The sequence below is a fragment of the Cnephaeus nilssonii genome (assembly GCF_951640355.1).
Source record: "Cnephaeus nilssonii genome assembly, chromosome: 15".
Taxonomy (NCBI): domain Eukaryota; kingdom Metazoa; phylum Chordata; class Mammalia; order Chiroptera; family Vespertilionidae; genus Cnephaeus; species Cnephaeus nilssonii.
In genome coordinates, this window is record NC_137086.1 from 55629181 (window position 1) to 55640788 (window position 11608).

Below are 11608 nucleotides of genomic sequence, written 5' to 3' on the forward strand. Positions count from 1 at the left end.
CACTGTGCTGAGAGGGTCCCAGACAGAGGAGAACCACACTGTTGTCTCCCCCTGGCCCAGCAGAAAGGTTGTGCCGGCAGAAAGGTTGTCCCAGCAGTGAGGGTGTGCCAGCAGAGAGGTTGTCCTGGCAATGAGGGTGTGCCTGCAGTGAGGGTGTCCCAGCAGAGAGGTTGTCCTGGCAATGAGGGTGTGCCTGCAGTGAGGGTGTGCCTGCAGTGAGGGTGTGCCTGCAGTGAGGGTGTCCCAGCAGTGAGGGTGTCTCGGCAGTGAAGGTGTCCCAACAGTGAGAGTGTCCCGGCAGTGAAGGTGTCCCAACAGTGAGGGTGTCCCAGCAGTGAGTGTCCCGGCAGTGAGGATGTGCCGGCTGTGAGGGTGTGCCTGCGGTGAGGGTGTCCCGGCAGGAAGGTTGTGCCAGCCAGTTCCCCAGGACCTCCTCCCAATTCTTCTATGAAAAGGACTCAGTTTCCACTGGCAGTGTCTTCTCTTTGTCTTCGGCCACTCCACCTGCTATCTTCTGCCTGTCCTACAGTTTTCTCAGAGCCCTTCACAAACCCCTGCTGTGATAGAGATAAAGAAAGAGAGGTGAGGGGGGAGGCTGATCTTCAACACTATCTGTAAAACAAGGGGTCTGAACTGGGCAGCCCCTGCCCTCATATCCTATTATGTAATTGCATCTGATTAACTTCATCACAGCTTCTGCTTTACCTTGCTCCTGGATGATGAGATCCACCCCGCCAAGCGCTTGTTTAATAAGCCCTTGGCCATCCGGTCGAATGGGAGCACAGTGAGGACCAGGTGGACCACAAAAGTGCATGCTGATGGGAAGGGCAGCTCATTCAGAAGCAGGCAGAGGAGCAAACACCTTCTCTTCCCTAATCCAGACATCTCCAGGAAAGTGGCTTATGTGGGTACAGGACAGGTGGAGTGGGCAGGAAGGGATAGACAACACTCAGAGGGTAAGAGGCGAGAGGTTAACATGCTCCTACCTCTTGTGGGGTTTAGAGTTTGGGCAGAGATCAAAAAAAGAAGGATTGGAGGGCAGGGGGGCACAATGGTCGTTTGGCCAGGCGCTCAGGACCAGCGTTTGCAAGCTGCGCACATCCAAGCTCTGAGCCTCAGTCCCCTCATCTGCACCTGAGAGACTCAGAGCCTCAAAGCGTGGCCGAGTTGGTTAGAAATGCAGAGCCCCAGGCCCCTGGGGCTGAACCAGCTTTCAGCAGGTCCCCAGGTAGTGCTGCGCATGCGGACGAGTGAGGGGCTAGTCCTGGACAGCCTGCCTGTGACTCCAGCACTGAGACTGTGAGCCAGAGGGGTCACAAACCCTGGAGACTTGGAACTCTGTTGTTCACAGGGCCTTTCTGGGGTAACAGCTGAGTCTGTACCTCGTTTGGAACAGTAGTTATAGAGGTGGAGATATCTGTCAAAACTCATGTATTATAGTATGTCTATATTTACCTCAATAAAGTTGATTTAAAACAAAAATTACCCCAACCCTAAACCATTCCTTCGAGTAAAGCTGTAGGAAAGAAGAACACAATTCAAGGGCATCAGGAATGTCTTATATCCTAGTCCATGGCTGGCCCCGGAGAAAGGCTGTGCTCAGGCATAAATGAGAGGCGGCATGTGTTCTCTGGGTGCAAATCAGGGTTTCTTTCCCTGAGTGTTAAAATATTCCCTGTCTCCCACACAGTCCCAACGCCACAGTCCATACCAATTAGTCACCATTTCTGGGATTTTTCAGCCTCTCCAGCAGACAGCAGGGCTGAGGGCACTCTAGTGCCTCAGCAACCACTTCCTATGGCTCCATCAGGATCCGGGTGCCTAGCACATGCAGAGGGCAGAGGGCAGAGGGCAGAGGGCAGAGGGGAGGAACAGCATGTGGCACAGTATGTCCTGAGTAACTTACAGTCAGATTTAGGACACAAGGCAGGAGCTTGCATAAAAGGAAGTTAAATTGCCCTAGCTGGTTTGGCTCAGTGGATAGAGTGTTGACCTGCGGACTCAAGGGTCCCAGATTCGATTCTGGCCAAGGGCATGTACCTTGGTTGCGGGCACATCCCCAGTAGGGAGTGTTCAGGAGGCAGCTGATCGATCTTTCTGTCTCATCGATGTTTCTAACTATCTCTCTCCCTTCCTCTCTGTAAAAATAAAAATCAATAAAATATTTTTTAAAAACAAAGAAGTTAAAATATAATTGAGGATGGGCTACCCCCACAGCTGGAGGACTCCTCATCCCCCACTGAGTGGCCAGGGGAGAGCCTCCTCTTGGTTCCCACCCGCCCCTGCGTAAGCAGAGACTCAGGGAGGTTACCCAGCTCCCCCAGGTCGCACAGTGAGGAGGGGGGAGGGAGGCCAGGCTTCCAGAAAGTGCCACATGCTTGGCTGGCATCAGGTGGCAGACTGAGATCTCCCCAACCTTGTTGCTTTTCCAGAAGCAACCAGGTGCTAAACTGTGAGGTGCTCCAACCCAGAACAGGGGAGCAGAACAATGAGCTGGAGAGGGGGGTGTGCACAGCGGGTGTCCCCCCCGGGTGACGTCCACCTGCATGAAAATGTGCTGATTGGAGGGTGCAGGAGCCTGGTACCTCGTCAGGGGACCCACCGTGGGCCCCTGGGAATAATTCATCTCCGGGAGGCGAGGGCAGGGCAGCCCCGTGCCCCTCCTTCTTCGCCAGGGCAACCTAGGACGTCAGACAACACTGCGGAGGCCTCATTATTGGGCTGCACAGCCATTGTCCTCTGGACAATAGTTTCCGGCCCTGGCTTTGTGTGGGGCTGCCAGCCAAAGTTATTAACCCCAGGAGCTGCCTTTGAAGGACATCCAAGGGAGGGGTGAAAGGTCACCCGGAGCAGTGCAGGCAGCGGAAGTGGGAGGGAGAGGCAGCACAAAGGAGAGGGATGAGCCCCTGTGCCCTCTCCCTCCCCCCGGGGGAACCCCAAACAGAGCTGGGCCCAGAGGGGGTGTCAGGAGGAAGTTCCTGCTGCTGCTGCAGAACAGAGAGGAGCAGGGATGGCTGACCATCCGACAGGCTCAGAGGTGTGCACAGCGACAGGACCCTGGCTGCATATGGAGAGGACTGAGTTTCGGGGAGAAAGCAGGTGGAGGTGGCACAGGCTAGGCCTGAGGCTTCTCTGTTCACTCCTCAAATCCCTCAAATAGCATCTTGCTAACCAAGACCCCTGGTATCCATGCCACCTGCCTGTCCCCTGTCCCTCAGGATGTGCTGGCCCTGGTGGGGAAGGCTGCTCCCTCCCTGCACTGCCCAGGTTATCCACAGGTCTGGGTAGTACAGGTGAGGACACCAGGGCTGGAGAAGTTTCATTGGTCATCTAATGACAACCTACCTTTAATTTGGGCAGGGACACTGGTGCCCAGACAGGGAGAGGACTCAGCACAGGGCACAGTCCAGGGATGGGCAGACCTGGAACCTGCTGGTTGTCCACTCCCTGCCCTGAGCAGACACTGGGCCTCTGACATTCAGCCGGAGTCTCCACCCTTGCCCAGGCTTCTCCAGTCTCCGGGGTTCCCCAGGGGGTCTGGCTTCCTGAATAATGCCAAAAGGCAAGGCCCCATGAGGTGCCAGACCAGGGAGATAGCCTTGCCCTGCCTCTCAAAGAAGAGAAAAGCAAGTGCCGTTCCCAGGGCAGCCGCCACCTGGCCAGACAGGCCTCCAGCTCTGCCCGCCTAGCAAAAGTTATCCGGGCCAGAACTTACACGAACCGGAAGGTGGAGAACTCTGGGTCATGAGACCCAAAGAGGCCGTGGCTCGTCCAAGGTCAGAGGGGTCAGAGCCAGACGCTGGTCTCCTTCTCAAGGCCTCTCCTCTGGCCAACCCAGGGACAGACAGGGCAACCACCGAGTGATAAGAAAATGCTTACAGCTCCCTATATGTTTGCATACGTGGGGGGTTTGACAGGGAGGTATAAATTATTCCACTTGACTCTTACATTTAAGGTTATACATCTTTTAAAATTTAAAAAGACGTTTCAGTTCCATGACAGGTTGCTTGGAGGAGAGAAGAAATAGAAAACGCCTAAGTGTGAGGATTCCAAGGGAGCTGGAGGAGAGCAGAGAGCAACCCTTTGGGGCTGGGGAGGAAGGGCCTAGAAGGCCTGCACTGTCCCACCTCCTTTCCCCGGTCCTCATCCCACATCCTGTTCCCCCCTTCCCTCGGTGCTCCTGACTATGTGCCCCACCACCGCCCCTCCTGGTCCTGCCCACCGGGCATGTCTCTCTAGCCCTCCTCCTCCCCAGCTCCTGATTCCAGATTTCTGTCTGGTGTGCTCCTGAGGCCTGGCAGCTTGCCACCAGCTCCCGCCCGCCTCACCCACGGAAGCCCAACCCAGACCACCCCAACCCTCCCTATCCTCATCCCTCAATGCCTTCCTAGTCACCTCCTGAGCTCTGCTGATCTTTGCAATCTCTCCCTGCCTGGTCCTGGGCCCCTCCGGGCCAGCTGAAGGCTGCCCATGAGTTAGCGGTCAGCACAGTTGACCTTAGTGGGATAAATAGCCAGGGAAAGACCTGTTTGTAAAAACTGTTTCTTCTTTTTTATTGTTGACAGTATTACAGATGTCCCTCATCCCCCGCCCCCTTTGCTCCTCTCCACCCAACCTGCACCCCACCCCAGGCCTTCATAACACTGTTGTCTGTGTCCATGGGCTATGCATGTATACATGTATGTTCTTTGGTTAATCTCTTCCCACTCCCTCCACCCCCTTCCCCTCTAAGATATGTCAGTCTGTTCCCTGCAAGACCTTTATCTTAACAAACTCATAGCAAAGCAGATCAAACTAAGGTAAAAGTGAAGTCTACCCTCTCACTCTCCCTCCCTCTCTCCATCTGTTTATCTCTATCTGTCTCTATCTATCTCTATCTCTATCACAGACAAATATATTCACACACACACACACACACACACACACACACACACACACACACCATCCTCCTTGTCTCTCCAAAGCCAAGGAAACCAGCTCCCTACCCTCTGGCCTAGATTCCCTGTTCCTAGAACCCCACAATACTACAATTCTGACCCAAACCTGCAGCTTCCCCAAACTGCAGCAGAAAAAAGAAGAGGCCTTTGTTCTCCAACAGCGTGCTCTGTCTGTTCAGCACCTGGACCCCATGGGTACCAGAGTCACAGAGTGAAGTGCTTGTGGGGACGGGCTCAGTCCAGTGAGTGCTGCAGGCCTGCTTTGGCCCTCTCTTTATTAATGCCAAAAAAAAAAGGCCAAAGTTTCCAGAATTTGTTAACAGATTAAAATTTAAGCCAACAAAACGGGAGGAGTGGAATGGAGAGGAAAGCAAATGAAATGTTAAAAAAAAATTAAGCAACACTTGCATTCTCATTAGTAGGAGCATGTGAGACGAAGCACACTATGCTATTAGGCATTCTCGCGACTCAGTAAACACAGCTGAATAAATTTATAAATATCAGCATTAAGCGAGATTTAACGGGAAGCTGTTTATCTTCTGCCTGTCAGGCAGGTGGCGAGGCTCTGCACGCCTCACTCTCCAGCTGCAGTCTCCTGTCCTGGCCAGGTAAGCGCTGGGTGGAGGAGCTGCCGAGGAGGCCCGGGGGACGGGGGAGGGCGAGAGTCCCAGTCTCAGTTTCCCCAGCAGTGCAGTGAGGGTCTGGGTGACTCAAGGGCACTTTGTAATTCTCTGAGTGAAAACTCCTGAACTCCACACTAAGAAATCACATCACCGCCTGACTCCTAAGGCTTCTGAGAGGACCAGAGGAGTTCCTACAAATGCCTGCTCCTAAGAGGCGCACACCAATGCTACACGGCTTCCTTCCTCTCCAGAGCTGGGCCCCGCAGCCTTGACAGGAAGAAGATGGGGAGCAGGCAAAGGGCAATGCCAAGACAGCCACAGGCGGACGTGGACATGGGGAGCCTGGTGTGCCTCCTGCTGCACTGTGAGCAGGGACAGGTGTTCCATCCCTTCAGCCCCTGACCCATGGGTACCAAAGTCTCAGGGTGACGTGCCCATGGGGACAGGGCTCAGTCCAGTAAGTGTTCCAGGCTCACATAGGACTTTGTTTTCATGAGTCCATCTTGCCAAACCCTTGTTTCCTCCTATGTACCCTTACGTCCTTCTGATGCCAGAGCCTATGTGACAATGGCCCAATGAGACCAGATGCAGTGAGTATCCAGTGTCAGAGAACAAGGCACTGGGCCCAGAGATGTCATGTAACAGGGGAGCCTGAACATTAGGCAGATGGGGACCCCATCCCTTTTCGATGCCTGCCACCTGCCTCTCACTTGCCCTGACCCCACCTGCAGCCTGGACCCCTGCTTGTGGGCTCCATGAGCAAACAGCACAGATTCCAAAGGCATGCGGGTGGCATCTCCGAAAGCTGTCATGTCCCTGTGCCTGGTCCTTGGGCCCCGGGCACCCATCACACACACACACACACACACACACACACACACACACGCACAGAGGAATAAAATAAGTTAGATTAAATGTAAGATAAAATAAAACCTGTGATCCTGGTCTGGCTTGCTGCCTATAAACTGACGTAACCATCAAGACAATGCAGAGTACAGGCCCTGATAAAGAGTCGCATAAATACAAGGGTGGGCAAAAGTGGTTTACAGTTATGAGTACGTTAAAGTTTATTTTTGTATTATTATTTATTAATTATTGTATTAGTTATTTGTAAACTGTAAACCCACTTTTGCCCATCTCTGTATGTGACACACTGACTTCCTGCCCAACATGGCTTCCTTCACTGGCAGAGGCCATAAGATCCCAGCAGAGTGCTTGAGAACAGAACATATACTTGGCAACTCTAAATGCTTCTTGTCTTCCCTCCTCCCATTGCTGAGCCCTCCAGACCCAGGGGTCCACCCAGGGCAATATCCCTAGAGCAATGGTCAGCAAACTCATTAGTCAACAGGGCCAAATATCAACAGTACAATGATTGAAATTTCTTTTGAGAGCCAAATTTTTTAAACTTAAACTTCTTCTAACGCCACTTCTTCAAAATAGACTTGCCCAGGCCGTGATATTTTGTGGAAGAGCCACATTCAAGGGGCCAAAGAGCTGCATATGGCTCATGAGCCACAGTTTGCTGACCACTGCCCTAGAGGTTCCCCAAGATGCTTTGCTGCCAGGCAGCATTTCCATGGGGCTATGGGTGGATGTCGGGACTGGGGGGTGGATGTCGGGATTGGGGGTGGGTGTCGGGACTGTGGGTGGATGTCACAGGATGAAATATGCGACGGGACTGCACCCCCGACATACTGAGGCTGTGAGCTCCTAGAGGCCCCCTCTGCTGTCCCAGGAATGGCCACCTGAGCCCGAGGCTATCCTTTCTAAAGAGAATGTAAGTAAAGGCTGATGGCATGTAAGGGGACCACACAGGGGGCCCTGGGGAAGTCTCCTGATGTCTCAATGGCTGCCTCCTGGTTGATGAAGTCTCCTGATGTCTCAATGGCTGCCTTCTGGTTGGTGGAAGTGGGTCATCTACATCCACCCAAGCCTGCATCGTAAGCATCGCCATGATTATGTCTCTGGCTGTGCAGAGCTGAGGCTCTGGGAGCGAAGTGCAGAGCAGCGGCATTTCTGCTTATTTACAGATACCTGAGTGCAAGTGTGCTGGGCTTTATGACTGAGATAAGCACCCGGCAAATTGCATCAGACCCCACATTTGTAGGAAGCCAGCTCTGTGCAAGCACACTACCAGAGGCTCAGAAAGAAATGCAGAATTACAGTGGAAATCTTATATTGCAAATCAAACGGCATGTGAGAGAGGAGCCCTGGGCCTCATTGGGTCTGAAACTAAATGGTCTGCTACCTACGCCTTTGTGTTGTTGCTCTGAGTCTCAGCCACAGAGGCAGGAGGAGCCCAGACTTCCTTGGCCCCGCAGCCTGTGTCTAAAGGTGGGGTCACAATAATGGCTGCTGATTGTCTCTACCCACTCTTGTGGGTTCCTGTCCACATTCCAAGTGCCACCGTATTTCTGGGCTTTTCAGAACAATGTCACAAAGCCTTACATAGATGCCTGAAAAATCAAGAAAGGGAGGGTGGTGGTGTTTGTGCTGGTAATAGGGAAGCCAGGAGGAGACTTGAGTTGTTTCTTTGATCAGGGTGTGTGTGTGTGTGTGTGTGTGTGTGTGTGTGTGTGTAGAGGATATGTCACGCTTGGGATGTGTTACCTTCGAGGCTCTTCAGTGATTTCCAGCAGCAACACTTGCTTTGAGCTGGGGAGACAGTCAGGCCAGAAAGAGATATTTGTTATCTTCTCAGAGAGAGCGCTGAAGCATGGAGGTTGGGAGCTGGCCAGAGGAGAGAGTGTTGAAAGATGAGAACATGAGCAAGTCCCCAGGATTCAAATGCACCTTAAATTGGCAATGGGGAGGGAAGGGAAGTTAGAGGAGAAGGCACACCTGGAAGACACAGCTGCGGTGTGACAAAGGGCTAGAAGGAGGGAAGAGGTGACCAAGACAAATCCTGCAGGGCAGTCACAGGACAGGGACTGAGAAAAGCCACTGAATGTGGCATTGGTGACCTTCAGGGAACCATGTGAGCAGGGCGGTGTGGAAAGAGACCAGATGACAAGAAACCAAGGAAGGAGCTGGTGGTAAGAACATTTAGGTGGCAGTATGGCTAAATTATAACCCCCCAAAAGGCATGATGAAGTCCTAATCCCTGCTACGCGTGAATGTGACCTTGTTTGGAAATAGGGTATTTACAAATAGAGGTTATGGTTAGGATGCAGTCATTGGGATGGGCCTTTAATCCAATAATTTCAGAGCTGGATCCTGGAAGTCACTGTCTCCACCCCTTCACTATAAAGATGAGGCAACAGAGGCCTGCTGAGGAATTGGGGATGAGCAACTTCCATAAATTTACAATGCTGGCTAGTGGAGGAGTCCTTTCTGGGTAATCAGTATTTTGTGGTGTGTGTGTGTGTGTGTGTGTGTGTGTGTGTGTGTGTGTGTGTGTGTCAGAGAGAGTTTAGGAACAGTGTAAACCTGAAGGTGAAATCCTATCTTCTCAGTTACCCACACCCATGGAAATCGGCATGAGTGCAAGGCAGCAGACATGTCCCCCCCTGGTGGCACCTACCTGAATTACAGGCAGAGTCCAGCCAATACATAGAAACCAGGGACACTGCCAGGGGTCCCACACCTCCTTCTTCATAGGCCCAGACCCACTTCTCAGGACTTATTTTTTTTTTTTTGACTCAGTCCTCAGGGATAAGGGATGTTTGTTGCTTCCTCCCTTCCTCCCACCCTCTAGGCCCCTTTCCTGTAAAAAAGTAACAAGTAAAACCTGTGAAACTTGACCAGCACTAGTTCTGGTCTCCACTTCTTTGAAGACTGAATGGAAGGACCACCCCCTGCACACACAGGTATGAAATTCAGGGATTGTCTTTTCCTTAAAGTTTGAAAGGTTAGTCTCACTGACCTCAGAGGCTGTGCTACCACCACCATTCTGCCTGGCTTGTCTCCAGAAAGGCCCAGTGACCTCGTCCCCAGGGTGACCCTCATCTCTGCTGAATGTCAGCCACAGCAGAAGGAAGCATCGGCTGGACTCGGGGGGACATCCCTGTTGTCCCCAGACCAGCCGCTGGGAGGATCCCCTCTGAGAATGGATCACGGTCTCATCTAAAATACCAATAATGACACCTCAGTGCCAGGCCTAGAGTCAGGGTGGAAGCTCAAAGAGCTGAGGCTGCATAAAGAAAAAGGTACCTGCAAATGAAGGCTAATGCTTCTAATTAAAGGGTGGGGTCGGGAGATGAGCAGTGAGAGGGGGGAACTGGAGCAGGTCGAACCGCACTGCCTTGTGGGGTGGGGTGGAGGGGAAGCCGCTGGGCCACAGGGTTCCCCCTTTCTTCTGGGCCCTGCTTGGACACCACCCCTCCAGCCCACACAGAGGAGGGGGCGGCCCACCCATGGTGTTGGGGGCGAAGATGGCACCAAGAAAAGGGAGGGCCCTCTGTGCTTTGGAATAGCTCTGACGTGGCAGACTGGCCCAGCACCCCAGGGACCGAATTCTCAGACCCCAGAATCGAAACTGTTTGGTGGAAGAGATCGGACCCCAAAGTGGCGGGACAAGTGATAAATAGAGGCAGGCTCACCTTTCTCCACTTCACCTGCAGGGAGGAAGTTGGTCCAGAAGCCACCTGAGTCCCAAGCAGCAGTGAGGCCCAGCGTAACATCTAGGGAGGCTTTTAGAGCCCAAGCTACTTCATCTTATCATCATCCCTAAAATTCGCAGAGCCTGTAACAAGCCCTGGTCCCTTTGATTTAATTACCTCATCTCATTTAGTCCTCGTGCAGCCCATGAAATTATCCCCATCTTACAGGTGAGGCAACTGAGACTCCCAGGCCCAGTCCTTGTGCAGGGCCCACAGGAAGAGCAGAGCGGAGCTTCCAAGGCCATCCAACTCCAAAGTTCAAGGTCTCAGGCAGGGCCTTTCTTTAGGGATAAGGGCACCTGGGAAGGCGCGTGGTGGAAATGGCAATCACCTAGTCCTTGGACAGCATGTGTTACTGGTGCCCAATAACTGTCATGCCCCCCTCTCTCCCACTCTTCACAGGGTGGTGGTAGGGGGTCCCCCTGGAGGATAACTCTGGAAAGACAAAACATGGGGCACAGAAATCACCTGTTAGGCCCTGAGGGCCAGGCTCACAGGCAAGAGCATGTTGGTGTCTGGTCCTGGCATCTGGATCAACTTCCTTCCTGCAGGGGAGGTGAGAAGGGTGAGTGCTTCTTGCTGTGTCCCTCTCTAGGTGGAAAGGTAACAGGTTGATGTCAAAGCAGAACCAGGGTCTCTGAGTCCTCATGTGTCCCCAGGGCCCCGGGGTCCTGTTTGGCCTCAAACTCCGTGATTCAGGTGCTCCTCTTTTTTGCATTCACCACACATCAGGCACTCGAGAACCTTGCAGTACCCATCAAAGGACGAGTCCTTCCTCACCTGCCTGTTGGGGTCAAGATTGCTGTGTCCAGCAAGCAGAATGCCACCTCTTTGTGCATCTCCATTAGAGACACCTGTGTGTGATGACAAAACTAAGCAACCCAAGCAGGGCGGTCTCTGCGAGTGGCCTATGGAGTGAGACCCCCAGGGAGCTTTGCCTGAGGGTCTGCAGAGTGCAAAGCCCTGGGTGACTCTTCATTCCTGAAAGGACAGTGACAAGCACACTCATGCCGTACAGGACCCTATTTCGTGTGCCACCATCTGCCATCAGGTGTGACACACATCGTCATCCCCATTTTATAGATGAGGACACAAAGGCACAGGGAGATAAGGTGAAAAGGCGGGGCCCTCTCCCTGGGAGCTCAGTCTGACCCCCACCCCCATTTCCGTGCTCTCTGAGATGGGAAGGCTCACCCGGAGTCCAGCGGCCAAATCCTTGCCCAGTGGCTGTGGAGGCTCCGTGCTGCGGAAGAACATCTCCCTCCCAGAGTGGACTGAGTGCGAATTCCTGGACCCAGTCATGAAGGAGGAAAACTTTGGATTTCCAAAAAAATCAGCGACCCACAGTCTTCACCACCCCAGGCACGTTCTGGGGGACAGTGCTTCGTGTCCGCATGTCACCAGAGTCCAACATGGTGGTCTCATCAGTGTCTGCCACTCTTCA

General features: G+C 53.0%; 1 long non-coding RNA gene across 1 annotated transcript; it reads right to left on the reverse strand.

The window, feature by feature from the left end:
• Positions 1-470: 470 nt before the first annotated feature.
• LOC307112082 lies at positions 471-11608 on the reverse strand. Its single transcript, XR_013814672.1, has 3 exons — positions 11359-11608; positions 10633-10709; positions 471-557 (listed from the first exon to the last, which is right to left on the reverse strand). It is a non-coding gene; the product is annotated as an uncharacterized lncRNA (long non-coding RNA).